Genomic DNA, 14,624 nt, shown 5'->3' on the forward strand with positions numbered 1-14,624 from the left:
CTTAACAATGGAATCTGTAAAGTTCATAGTATTTACAAAAAATGTGTTTTTCCAGGGCAGTGAATCTTTTCAACCGTTGCTGTGCGTCACATTGATTCAGCTGGTTAGAACAGAGCATAATAAGCCTGTGATCATCATTTCCTCCTCTGTATCTAATGTGGACAAATGGAAGGGATGGTTTTGTATTTCTTGCCCTATGAAGACAGATATCTATAGATCTGGTGTTGAGATGATCAGATGCTGTCATTACATGTTATGATTTTTCCCCATATTTTCCCATTGTCTATGCTCTAAAACAGACTGTTGCAAAAGAACACTGAAATGGAAGGCACCAAAATTGAGTTCTAGGGCAGCACAGCTTTTTGACCTTAGTGCCCTCACTTCTAAAACAAGGTGATTGCATTTCTAAAGGTTTTTTTCAGTTGAACATTTGTAATTCTTGGCCCTGGCATGAGATAGTATGGCTCAGGCCTCATTAGGGAAGTTCATGAAAGAAAAGTCTCCTCTTAGGAAGAGATGTCTTTATTCCGTAGTTTTAAAGAATCCGGAAACTACTTCAGAAAAGTGTTTCTTAGTGGCCTATCACTCAAATTTATAAAATACTAGATAGACCCTGTGTTTTAGAGCCAAGCAGCTTTTCATTGACTAAATTTGATTTAACAAATGTTTATAAAGGATCAGTTATGCACAAAATACAGAACTGGGCCATGTAGAGAATTTAAAGACAAATCCATCTATTTACCAAATAGTTATTAAGCATTTGTAGCAGTCTCTGTTCTGGCCACTAGATGCGACGGTGAATAATACAAGTGGTCTGATGCTGCGGAGCTTATATTCTAGTAAGTGAAATGAGGGACATGCTCTTCAAGGGTAGAGTATGGGGGAAGGGTAAGATTGGGGCCCAGACTCACTATATAATGAGCTGTGATATCAAGAAGTGGTAGGATAAGTGGCATAAAGAGAACAAAGAATTTAAAGTATGGGTGAGGATCCATAGAAGATAAAAGATCCAATAGAAAGGTCAAGAGAAATTGGTGGGGGTTAGAGAGAGTGAGCTGAGGATGAAGCTGTCTGAGGTCAGAGGAGAGTGCAGAAGGTCCCAGAAGGATGGGAGTGTGATGGTAATGCCCAAGTATGCAGTTGTGAGTCATTGGAATGAAGGAGACAAGTGAGACGCAGTGTTGGCCAGGGGTGTTTAGGAGTATGGAGCTAAGTCATGTAATAAAGACGACAATAATTGGGCTCTACAGTTTTAACTATCACTTCCCTGGCACGGTGTGGACTGCCAGAAACCTTCAGGTCATCGGGACATCTGGAAATGGGATCACAAGGCCAGTCAAGGAGGCCCTTGATAGGTATTGCCCAAAAGAGCAGCCAACCCTCATACTTTTGTGTCTCTCTCATTCATTCACTCAGTATTATTTATAGAATTCACTTTTAATAAAATTAAATAGCTGACATCTATATTCATGAATTTACCTATAAATTAGGAAATCCAAAAAATAGGTAGTTACATTTTGTAAGGGAGAATGGTATAATCACAAAAGAACTATTCATGCACCCATTAATAAGCTGTTGTCTGAATTAAAAATTTTACTGATGATCTGACAGCATCTAGTAAATGCTTTTCAGGAGGGCTGATTTCATTTGCAAGTGTTCGAGAGGTAACCTGAAATGTTGCTCTCCATATTTTAATAACTGGAACAGGATACCTTGAAAAAATATGACAATAGCATTTTGTGGTTACTATACAACTGACCACCCACCCACATCCTGTCCCGACTCCCAACTCTTTCCTACCCAGTCAGACTAAAACACTCTCCACCCTGTCTTCTACTCAGTTTCTCCCTTTCAGATAGCCACATGTCCTCTCATTTACCAACCATTGTCCTCACTTTCTGATTTTCCTGCCCTCTATTTTGAATAAAATTCAGGTCTGACAATTAAGTCCACAAACTTGCTGCAACGATATTGCTAGCCTTTTTTTGATATCAGAGAGATTAATTCATTATGGGTTTGTACCAACTGGACAAACAGTTAACCAAGTTTACTATTTGGAAGTGATGAAAGGCTGCCTAAAAAAGTTAGATGACCTGAACTTTTCACCACCAATTCATGGCTCTTGCATCACGACAATGCACCAGCTCACACCGCACTGTCTGTGAGGGAGTTTTTAGCCAGTAAACAAATAACTGTATTGAAACACTCTCTCTACTCAATTGATCTGGCCCCCAATGACTTCTTTCTTTACCCGAAGATAAAGGAAATACTGAAAGAAGACATGTTGATGACATTCAGGATATCAAGGGTAATACGACAACAGCTCTGATGGCCATTCCAGGAAAAGAGTTCCAAAATTGCTTTGAAGGGTGGATTAGGTGCTGGCATCAGTGCACAGCTTCCCAAGGGGAGTACCTGGAAGGTGACTGTAGTGATATTCAGCAATGAGGTATGTAGCACTTTTTGTAGGATGAGTTTGTGAACTTAATTGTCTGACCTCTAATGTTGGTTTTTATTCCCTCTTTTGGGGGCTTTTCATCCTAAGCTTTTATGTCACAATGTCACAGAGAACTATACTTCCTGAGTAAGGATCTTTGTCCCTCAAGGCTCTTGGTAATATAGGAAAGATGAGGGAGCTCAGAGCCCTGCATCTTGCTACCGTGTTTCCCAAAAATAAGACCTAGCCAGACAATCAGCTCTAATGTGTCTTTTGATAAAAAATTAATGTAAGACCTGGTATTATATTATATTATATTATATTATATTATATTATATTATATTATATTATACCCAGTCTTATAGTAAAATAAGACCGAGTCTTAATTTTTGCTCCAAAAGACACATTAGAACTGATTGTCCATCTAGGTCTTATATTCAGGGTAACACGGTAGTAGATGTTTCTATTATGGGCGGGAGCAGGTGGCCACTGTTCAGTAAATAGAATATAGGCTAGTCCTCACCACTTACTTTTGATTTAGAGACAGTCTCCACCTTAATTGCTATCTAAGAAACGACACAGCCAGTCAAATAAATGTGGGTAGATTAGAAGCAGTTTATGGAACCTGCTTATACAAGACCCTTCTCGGCATCTGTCTTGCTCTGCATTCCTCCAAAAGCTGAGCCTGTGCCAAGGGCTTGCATACGGGCAGTTTGTTTGGGAATGTGATCCCGGGCAGCAGGCCTGTGGGACAGGGAGCATAAAAAGGAAAGGAGGAAAATTCAGTGTAAAGATGCCTTATCAAGGCAGCCAGCCAGCCCTAAGGAGGACACGTACTTCACCCCACCAGGATCTTCTAAGGCTCCTTCTGCAAGGTGTCTCAGAGGTACACATCCGGGAGCAAAAGGGGGGAGCATGTATCCATTCCGTCAGCAGTGACTCTGAGTGGGGACACCAGCACCTGTGTCACGGCTTTGCATCCCCGTTTCTGGCAGAACGTCGCTCATATACATCTGTGGAGGAACTGCTGTCACTGTCCTCATTAAATCACTTCTCGCACTTCTTTTTGGAAGCTGTGGGTGTGACGGTTGTATTGGAGACAATATTTACATTTCTTTCCTAAGGCTTCGGCACTTTGTCCAGAGGCACCAGCTCCAGATCCAAGATTTGTGAGGACAGGGAGGGAGTGGCGTTCAAGACACCAGGGGTATTCAGTAGATATTAAATAACATACAGCATTGTGAAAGAGCAGCTTAAGTCCTGAAAGGAGACGTTGTGAACTAACCTTTTATTCCTTGGGATTTTGATCCCCGGACAATTAAGAGCTATCAAGTATCCTTTTCCCCCCCCGAAACATAAAGTGGCAGAAATAACACTTCTTAAAAAGTCAAATTTTATATATATATATATTTTATGTTTCAACAGAAAACTTGAAACACTGTTTCTCACTGTCTTTTTGACACACTAGCTGGCCACAATATGTATCTCACTTCTAGTTGACACACATATTGGCCACGATTTCTCCACAGATTTCAGTGGGCAAGCAAACAGGAGGCACTTTTTCCACCTCACTGATGATTTTTGCAGCAGCTGAACTTTGTGAGAATACTAAAAAATCTGCATGAGGCAATCTTCCAGCATACTTGAAAATAGTTCGTTTTTCTGTCCCTTCCCTTCATCTCCTTAGTAGAGAAGCGTTTGCAAGCTGGTCTTCTATGAACCTGGCTAACTCATACCATAGACTCCTTGAGAATGTCTTAAGTATTAAAGGAACTACCGGTGTCCCTGGAGCCCTAACGTAGTCCTACTGTCCCCACTCAGGTCCACCCCTCAGCCCTGCTAATAGAACCACACAGCAGCCTCTCGGTAGAAAGAAACGTGAGGTTTAGTCCTTATTTCATTCCATTTAATTAAAGAACAGCTGAAAACCCTGTCTTGCATTTCCAACACTTGGTTCCAATTAGTGCGGCAGAGCAGGACCCTGAATTTGATAAAAGCACTGACGTGTACCTTTGGTGCCTGTACAATGTACTCTTTCATTTTATAAGGTAGCTGAAGTGCAGTTTTAAACATCTTTTTTAAATGTTAACAAAAACCCAGGGGTGTAAGCTTAGAAAAGGGTGAAGAAAGGCAAATGCAGTTTTGTTCAGGTTGCCTGCTATAGACTTTTAGAACCCTCTATGCAGAAGGAGGCTTATTTGGTAAAATTTGCACTGGGTATTTACCGGCTCGTGTGCAAAAAACATGATGGTTCCTGAGACTTGCGCTCTGAGGCCAGTAGATGGGAGATCCATCACCTCAGAAAACCGCACTCCGTGTACTGTAAATGTGCTTCATGTGACCAGTCTGCTCAAAAGGCTGTGGAAATCCCATTCAAATAGTTGTTTCAGACTGTGCTATAACTGATAGGACATCTGCCTTCCATGGGACTCTTTCTGGGTAACTTCTGGAGGTTCATAAGTTTTTAAGTTGGAAAGTGAGACTGGTGTCCCAGAATCAGGGAATTAGATGTGGAGAAGCTTAATTTAGGTCATAACATCCTACCTCCTGCCAAAGTAAAGGGAACTAGCATGAGGAAAAAGTAAGCTGAAACAAGTAAAATTTTTATGACTGCTTTACATGGTGTGTGTCCCATGCTGTCCCAGGAGCTGTGGAAGGATTTTCCACTTGGGGTCATGGGAAAGCATGATATCCTTAGTCCCAGAAGGGTGAGACGCTAATACTGCTATAGGGCCCTGAATGAAGGTTAAAAGCAAACCTTTCTGTGCCTGGCTTTTATTTTCAGAGCTGCCATTCCATTTTTGACGCATAATTTGCAAACGACAAAAATGTGCCCATCAAGAACAATAAATTCCATTGCCTAGACTCACTACCAGCTGTATTATTCAGAAATATTATCCCAAAGTGCCAAGGTAAGAACGGAAATCTGAGGAGAGTAAAACTGAGTAAATGAATTCCTTATAACTAACTTAAAAGAAAAAATAATAATTGAGATGGTCTTGCTGATGGCCTCAGTGTCAGAGACTGTTTCACCAGATTTTTTGTGTGTCCTCCCTGAATTCTCACAACTATAGAGTTTTTCACTTTTCTTGAAGGAGCTCCAAATAATAACTAAATGAAAACCTGCAGACCTGTTCTGACACAGATCATTCTTCAGCTATGCCTTCTACTATCATTGGTGAAATTCCTACATCAGACAACTTAGAGTGGACGGTACCACCTTTGACAACTTTTTAACAGACCCACTAACTCTCATTGTGAATTGACTTATTCATACATTGGTGATTAATCTGCATCATTAATTAACAATTCTAGATTTATAATATCTCTGTATCTCCAAGGATTCCAAAAGAACCAGGCTATAGGTACATATCTCATTCTCGCTTGAAACTCACTGCAATAGCCATCATCTCTACCAGTCCATCAAAGGGTTCTTATCAAGGTCACAGAGGACCTCCAAGTTGCTAAAGGCCATGGTCTTTCCTAAATCTTCATCTTAGTCACATTGCGACACTGATAACTTAAAACACTCAGTCTTTAGTTCATTGTTTTCTGTCAATTCTTTTCCTATTCCACTGGCTATTCCTTCTTTGCTCCTCCTTTGCTTCCTCCTAATTTTTCCAATCAAATTCAAAGGAATGAAATTGGATCCTTATTTTATACTGTACACAAAAAAGCAACTCAGAATGGATGAAGCAATTCGATGTAAATTCTGAAATCATAAAACTAGAAGAAAGCACAGGGGTTTAGCTCCTTGGTATTGGTCTTTTCATTGAATTTTTTTGGAATTGACGCCACAGCACAGGCAACAAAGGCAAAAAGAAACAAGTGGGACTATATCAAACTAAAAAGTTTCTGCCCAGCAAAGGGAAGCATCAACAAAATGTTAAAAGTAATATATGTAATGACAGACAATATTTGCAAACCACATATCTGATAAGGGGTTAATATCCAAATTTATACATCTAAATAGCAACATAAAACCAAATAACCCCATTAAAAAATGGACAAAGGACCTGAATAGACAGTTTTCCAAAGAAGGTGTATAAATTCCGAACAGGTATATGAAAAGATGCTCAACATCACTAATCATTAGGGAAATGCAAACCTAAACCACGATGAGATATCAGCTCACACCTGTTTAGGTGGCTTTCATCAAAAAGTCAAAAGATAGTAAGTATTGGTGAGAATGTGTATGAAAGGAAACCCTGTGCATTGTGGGTGGGAATGTAAATTTGTTCAGCCATTATGGAAAACAGGGTGGATGTTCTTAAAAAAATTATAAATAAAACTATATGATCCAGTAATCCCACTTCTGGGTATATATCCAAAGGAATGAAATCATTATCTTGAAGAGATATTTGCATTCCTCTGTACCTATTTAAATATCCAAAATAAAGACCTGAGCCTTCACCCTACGTTGCTGTTGGGTTCTCCCCTCTACAGATTCATTCTGCTCATTGTGTGTCATTTCAGCCAGCCATCTGGCTCAGACCTTAGGTCTGTGCCCTTTCTGTGGGCCACTGCTCACGTCTTTATCTCTCTAGAAAGTGTTTCCTTAAGCTGCTGTTACCCCAGCACACTGCTTCAATCCAAAAGGGGCATCAAGCCTTCTTTGATTCCCAGCACAGTAGAGACCAGATTATTACTTTGAATAAGTCTTTATCAAACTCTCCAATGACCTCAGTCTTGCTAAATTTGGTGGTCATTCTGCAGCCTTCATCTTATTCATCTTATTATTTTAAGCATCATACCCGATTGCTTAAAAACCTGAAACGTTAGAAGTCATGAAAGGTAAATGCACCACACTGACTAATTTTCCCACAGCTAGACATATAAGGAGTCACCAGTAACACGTAGCCATGTTGCAAGAACCAGCTTATTGACACGTATCCCGTGCACACATAAGCATACCCCTCAATGGGAAGCTTCTCTGACATGTCTCCTGGCCCTCCCCGATCATCGTGAGGCTCCAAGGGAAAAAGAAGTCCCTCCTCGCCTCATCCGAAAGCCTGTTTCCTGGGCCATCATTGCATAGCCCAGGATTTGCCTCTTTCCAAGAGGATTGTGTTCATTATCCAAGGGGAGCCCCACATCCTGCCTCAGTGTGAGTCTTAACTGCATTTTAGTAGTCAAATTGTTCAATATCAGTGTATTTCTCCCAAACTGAGGCGATTAAATTATTTATTACACTAAGTATGGGGTATCTGAAGTCCAGTCTAAGCCATTCCAAACCCAGTCAAGACCTTTCATAAATTGTCAGGTTCAGACATACCCAAATTTTCGATAGTCTTTGTATCCTCTGATGCTAAGATTTTGATATATGAAAACAGTAGTGCATAAACACATGTGTTTGTACACACACACACACACCATGGGCCTGCATGCTCTGGGAGGGTGTCCCTTACAATAAACAATAATATGCTATTGTAAGGCAGCATAAGTCCATGTAAAGAAAAAGGGGTTTTCTGTCTTAGACTCTTTGTATCTGTAGAGGTAGAGAAATCTGCTAGATCATATCTAATTTATGTGTCTAAATGGAAGACCCATACTCTGGATTTAAAGTGTCTGAATCCAGGTTATTTCTTCCCTAAGAACAGAGAGTATTTACATTTTTTTTTTCAGAACTGCAAATTATATTGGATTGGTTTTCCCAAAATTAAAAAAAGATGTCTGCTCTAGGTTTCACTTCTTAGAATACAAAAATCTACTTGTAGCACCAAAATGGCAGATTTCTCAGCTTCTACTTTTTGGTGTCCAAAAAATTTGAAGAACAGTCTCACGTAGGAAACTGAATCGCATGTGGTTTCCTGAGTGTTTGTGGTTTATACACGTTACTTCTCTATAATCTGGGCTTCTTTATCTATTACATAATAGTTATGCTTTGGATTTAAAAGGTTTCCATACTGTATAATAAAGTCTCAAATATCATTTCTGAATTGTGAAATGATAGTGTCTCTAGGATAAAGGCAGCAATACTTTTCTAACTGTGGAACTGTCATTAGGAAAAATTGTAGAGACTCACCATGTGGTTTCTTAGAGTGGCCTATAAAAAATTACATCTGATTGGCTAGTTGCCCTTGAAATACACTCTACAATGAGTCAGAGCCATCTCACTTTTAAAATTTTTTATTTATTTATTTATTTTATTTCTGCTATGTGGAATTAGCCTTTCATGTGGAGAAAAAAATTGCTTTTTCTCCATCTGCCCCATTTCATCTCTCATGATCTCTTCAATGAATCCCCACTGTTGCAACTGTTTCTAGCCTTCCCACTTGCAAAATATACCTTCCTATGTCTCTTGTCTTGGGACATTTCTGAATAACAAGGTAGCTAAATTGATGCTAAAGATACATGAGAGTTAACTTGTGCTGGGATACTCTGTCTTGTCATGTGATCAGTTTAACAGGCCTTCCTTGATCTAACCCAGAGTTACTGAGGAAGAGTGTATACTTTGCAGGCAACCAGCGGACTATTCATTTAGTCAGTTATTTAGTGGCTCCTAGCTGGTTCAGATGCTGCACAGAGAAAACATGGTGAATATAGGAGCTTCAAACTTTTTCAAACACGGCTGGTGAACCCTTATTTCCATAAGAGCTACACTGACCCTCAGTGTATAAAACACCAAAAGAAGAGTTGCTATAGTTGGGATAGGATCCTGGAGTTCTGCTCCCTCATCCTTTGGGAACAACGTTAGCAAGCCATTGGTCTAGTGATGAAGAAACAGATTTGGGAGTCAAGCATTTGAGTTTAGACCCCAGTTCTCGGTGACCCTTAGGAAATGGCTTCCTCTCCCTGAACTTGAGTTTTGTGATTTCTAAAATGCAGCCAATCATCCCACATCACAGGTAGTTCTGAGGATTAAGTGAGATCATGTAAAAGAGCGTTCAGCACAGTGCCTGATGCACAAGAATAGCTGTGCTACGGGTGCGGGATAATTAGTGTTAGTCTGCTGCCACGTCCATTTTAGCCAAACCTATTACAGGGGGAAGGATGGGTGCAGTATGATGCCATAAGCCACAAAAGCTCTGGTGCCCATGACAAAACATGCCCTGAGTGGACCAGAACAATTGCTTTTTCTGTAAACAGAGTTAAATCACTCCTGCTGTGCCTCACAGTGACTAATAAAGCAGAAGGGTGTAGGCCACCCTTGTGCAAGGCACTATTGAGAGCTGTCCATGCTCTGCTTACAGAAATTCAGGTGACTGATGAACTCTAATTCTTGCATCTCTCGCCACAGTGCTTAGGAGAAATGTACTCATTTGTAGAAGAAATGTCAACCCTTCAAATATACTCGATAAAATTTTCTGGGAATTCCTAACAGACTGCCTAGAGGGAAATACACTCCATTAATACTGTACTAGCTTTTTGATAAGGCAGGTTGTATTAGTGTATAAAGCGTTAGTGTGGAGAGAGATGTAGGACTGGATAGATGATACTTAGTGAGAGTATAAACTAAAAAACTCACGTTGAAAACAAAACAAAACAAAACCAAAAAAATGGGCCCCTTGGACTATACTACTTGAATTCTTTCATTTTTGTATTGCTGACAGCACAGAGAAGCAAAGTATTTCAATTAGGGGTGTCAGAAATATACTGACACTAAACAAATATCTAACAATTGGAATGATATCTTAGGAATGACTGAAATACAGTTCCTCATGTTTTTATGATCCTTTTTATGTGTTGCTCCAGATAGGATTGCAAAAGCAATGATCTTGCAAGAAATGAGACCTCCACTGCAAATGGTATGCACCATTAAAATACAAAAGAAAATGTATGAGCCAGCAAAGCTAAGATGAAAAAAAACTCTATTTCCTCTTTACATTTCATCTCTCTATACTTATCTCCACGTGGTCTGATTTGCTGACCCCAGGCCTGGATATATTGCCAAGGCATTGCCAGGATCCTGAGAAAGGACAAGAGACCCAAGCTCAAGTTTCAGCTATTTCAGTCCTCCTCCAACTTCCCCTCAACTCCTTACCTGCGTCCTCTGAGCCTCTTCAAGCACATTGTTGAGAACGTAGCAATTAAGCCGTATGACCTTCCGCATTAAGTGTCTGATTCTTGTTGCAGGTTCCCTGACACCCCAATTGTCAGAGCCCTGGATGTTGAGCTGTGGCTTCTAACTCTCATGGGATGTATCCTGTTTAGAAGAAGGGCAGATTCCCCCCTAGAAGCTTGTCACTCCCTCTGTGCACATCTTGTACTGTTGGTCACTCACCCACGCTCCCTGAGAAGGTTCCTAGGAACAGAGAAATTGTCATTATTTCCTCATCCCTTTACTTATCTCTGAGAGAGACAGAGAGTCAGTACCTTTCAGGGTCCCTACTGGCCTGTCTAAGCGTGTCTCTGCTTTTGGAGAGCATCAGTAAACTCCAACCGAATTTATGATCTCTCATCCACGTTTGGCTACACTCATTCCTACTTGGATGCTTTCCAAATTGGTAAAAAACACCACCACATACCTCATCATATGTTTATTATTGACTCTTCCATCTCCCCGACCAGGCATTGTCCCCTTTCTGGCCCCAAGTCAATCACTAAATTTTGTTGTTTCTTCCTCTGTAATGGCCAGTAGCATGACCACTATCTGTTGCCCAGATCAATGTCGCAGACTCCTAACAAGTCTTTCTTCTTCTAACCTTGCCCCATTTCAATCTTTCTTCCCACCTCAGTCATTTTCTGGCTTTGCCTTCTTCAGTGGCTCCCTACCACCTTCAATAAGAGTCCAATCTTCTTAAATAGTCTTGCAAGGCCTATCATGATATGATGCCTCCTCATTCCAGAGATATTTTTACCATTTTCTCTATCCCCCACCCCAAAACCCCTACATTTGATTGGCACTAAACTATTCCAGCTCTCCATGTTCTCTCTTCACTTCCAAGCCCTTCCATCTACTCTTCCCTTTGTCTTCAGTACCTTTCCCCACTACACTCTGTCCGTTCTCTGGCTGGCTTCTGTTCACTTTCCAGGTCTTGGATTAAATGTCATCTCCTCAGGAAGCTTTCCCTGACCTTCCAAATCCCCATTAGGCATTCCTCATAGGTCCTTTCTTAACACTGGTTTTTCTCCACCATCACATTTAGCACACTCCATTGTCACTGCATATTTGCTTCTCTGTGTGCCTCAGGCTGTCACTCATAGATGAGACCCCAGCCTTTCTTTTTCACTGTTCTATTCTTTGTACCCAGAACAAGTCTTCCTGAATTGAATACATGAAAGCGTATAATGGAAATAAACTTAAGAAAGTATTTAAAGAGGGAGTGTCAACATGTCAGATGTATCAGAGAGTAAGTGAGCTGAGAACCAAAAAGTGATCTTTGGGCTCATGTGGAAGTGGTTTGTGACCGTGACAAGAGCACTTTCAGTGGAGTAATGGGGACGGAAGCCAGAGTGGAATGGGTTGAAACTGGCTAGGACATGAGTATATGTGGACAGCAAGTGTAGACAAGTTGATTAGAAAGTTGTGCCATGATAAAAGGAAGACATTGTTCATGCAAGAGGGAGAGGAGATGACTGCAGGAACATATGTATATGAGAGATGGAAGGAACTGCTTGTAAGAACATCAGAACAGTCCTTAGGACCACACAAAAGGCAGACCCCTCCAAACAGGAAAGTGCAATTGGGCTAAAGTCCACAAGCACATTTTTGAATCATAAGTTTTGATAAAATTTGCGAGGACAAATGAAATTAAAATTCCAGAAAGCACTCAGAAAGTAAGTTTGCAGTGTTATTTAGCTGTGCTTTGTGCAGCAAGTAATAGCTTTATTGGTAGATTTTTGTTGGCCTGTTGGTTAATGACGTAAAGGGAAACAGCTAGACTCAGATGCAAGACATCCTTTTGCTTTCATTTATTGTTAAATACACATGTCACAGAGGTAGGAAAAGTCATGCAGCACATGCTTAAGGAATAAAGTATCACTGCATGCAGCAGAAGAACTGGTGCATCTTGAATTTGAAATGACTTTCCTCCCGTTGTACAAGTGTCCATTCAAAGTGCAATTTACTTTTTAGCATGAAAATTTTTTTTTTTTCTTTTCCACGGTTGAAGCCATAACCAACTTGTTGAAGTTTATGCAGAAAATATTTTCAGTAAACAAAGCAGAGTGCAGAGTTTCAGGAAGAAAGTGTGAGGGTCATGAGGATAAAAGCCATGGAAGACCAACAGATGTGCCCCAGGCCCTCTGCGGTGTCATCAATCATAAACTTGTCCTTTTCCGTGGTTCCCAACCAGTAGGTCCTGGACCCCTGGGGGTAGCAGAATTTACTGTGAGGGGTCTGTAAATCCATATGCACATTCAGTATGGGTAGACTAAATAAATAATATGTCATATACACACACACTACTATTTTTTTAAAATGTCTATAGAGGAGGTGATGAATAAAATACAAATTCACTTACTTCACTGAATTAACAGCAGCCTTTGATCATTATGTATTTTCTCAATCTATAGACATTGAAAGTCCTCATACTCAAAAAAGGCTGGTCTATTGCTATTGTTATTTGTTAGAAAATACGTATAAATCCACTGGGTGGTGATTTAAGCAGGATGCAAAACGTTTTCTTTAGTGTTTATAATTACATGCATTATAAAAACCTGTTTTAAAACACTTGCAATATGTTTCAACAATCAAACATTTTTCCATTCTGTGTTTCTGCAGGATACTTTGTGCTAAAGCCCTCCTTAGTCCACACTCGACACAACACACAACATCAGCTCTTGGAAAACAAAATAGAGCATCCAAGGGCCAGTTCTTTAGGAGTCTCAGTGGGGTTTCTCTCCTTCTTTTGAATATCGATAGTACTTCCTGGGGTAGGAAAGTGGGGGCAGAAATCCCACCTTCCTTCTACTTGCCATGCCCTGAACTGGACAAGGGGTATGGGGATGGTGGGGTGCTTCCATCCAGATGTGGCCTCTTTTTCTAAGTTGCCTGCCTCTAGGGGCAACTTCTGTGCTTTATTCATGCAGGGGAGCCCCAGGGCTCCTTGTGTGTTCTCATCTGCCCAGATACTTCCTTAGCATGCACCCTTAATTGACTGTTGATTTGTTTTGCACGTATTTGTTTCAAATTTATTAGTTTTTCGTCACCAATAAGAGAATAAACTACTTGAAATATCTGAGTACATAGTTCATATTGAATATTGATTTGAATTGACCAGGGAACAGCAACATTCACCCTTTCCTCAAGTTCTCTTTTTCACGAGTGTCTGAGGGATAGAAATGTTCTTTTGAATTTAGGTATGTGTTCCCCAAACTCTTCAATGAAATATTTCCCAAAGCGGGACAGCACACAAGATGTTAGTTGACCCGGCACCATTAGTTTGAGTCCCATCATAAAAAAATGATTTTTTAAATCAATTTTCTTTTACTCCTGATCACACAAAGGAGAAAGATCTTACTTTAGTGTTGGCATATGTTTAACACTCCTTACAGTGTCCCTTGCCCTTCTGCTATTGATTTTTTTTTAACAGCATGCCTAGGCATCACATTCAGAGCCGTTAGCATAAGGTAACAATATTTATCTAAATTTTAAAGCATGTTTTTATATTCATTGTAGATATATATATTTTTAGCTACCTTCTATTTAAGGCAAATAATATACTCTATCCATTTATAGTACTGATATAATCTTTTAACATAATAGAAAAGGTGAGTCGATTTAAAGAATAATATTATACAGGTATCGATGGTTTCATAGTACAGCAAAAAGCATGTGAGTTATTAAAGAATGAGGTCCAACCCTATCACAAAGCAAACAAATTACAGGGAGACAGAATATTAAGCTGTGAGAATGAAGCTGTTTATCAAAGTAGAAAAGCCAGACAGCATCCTGAAAAAGAGGACCCACAATAGGTTAATGGGACGGCACTCAGGAGGTGAGTAGGTGTGTGAGTCAGCGTTCCGACTTGGCTCTGACTTGGCCACGCCAGCACATGAAGTTACCAAGCATTGTCCTCCATCATCTTTAAGTCTGAAGGAAAAGAATAAAAGCAGTTTAACTTTTGTTATGTTTTGAAGCTGACCGTGTATCAGTTTTTCCCATGCCACAGTGTCACAGGACCCATTCATATAAAGTGTTAAAGATTGTACTCCGAGAGGCTGACAAAACCGTTCTCAAGTGCGTTACTCAGCTCCAGTCAGACGTCACAGGGGGAATTGGCTATCATTTTAAAGCCAGTGT

Source organism: Rhinolophus sinicus, chromosome 3 (assembly GCF_057876585.1).
Source record: "Rhinolophus sinicus isolate RSI-liver-muscle chromosome 3, RSI-T2T, whole genome shotgun sequence".
Classification (NCBI taxonomy): Eukaryota; Metazoa; Chordata; class Mammalia; order Chiroptera; family Rhinolophidae; genus Rhinolophus; species Rhinolophus sinicus.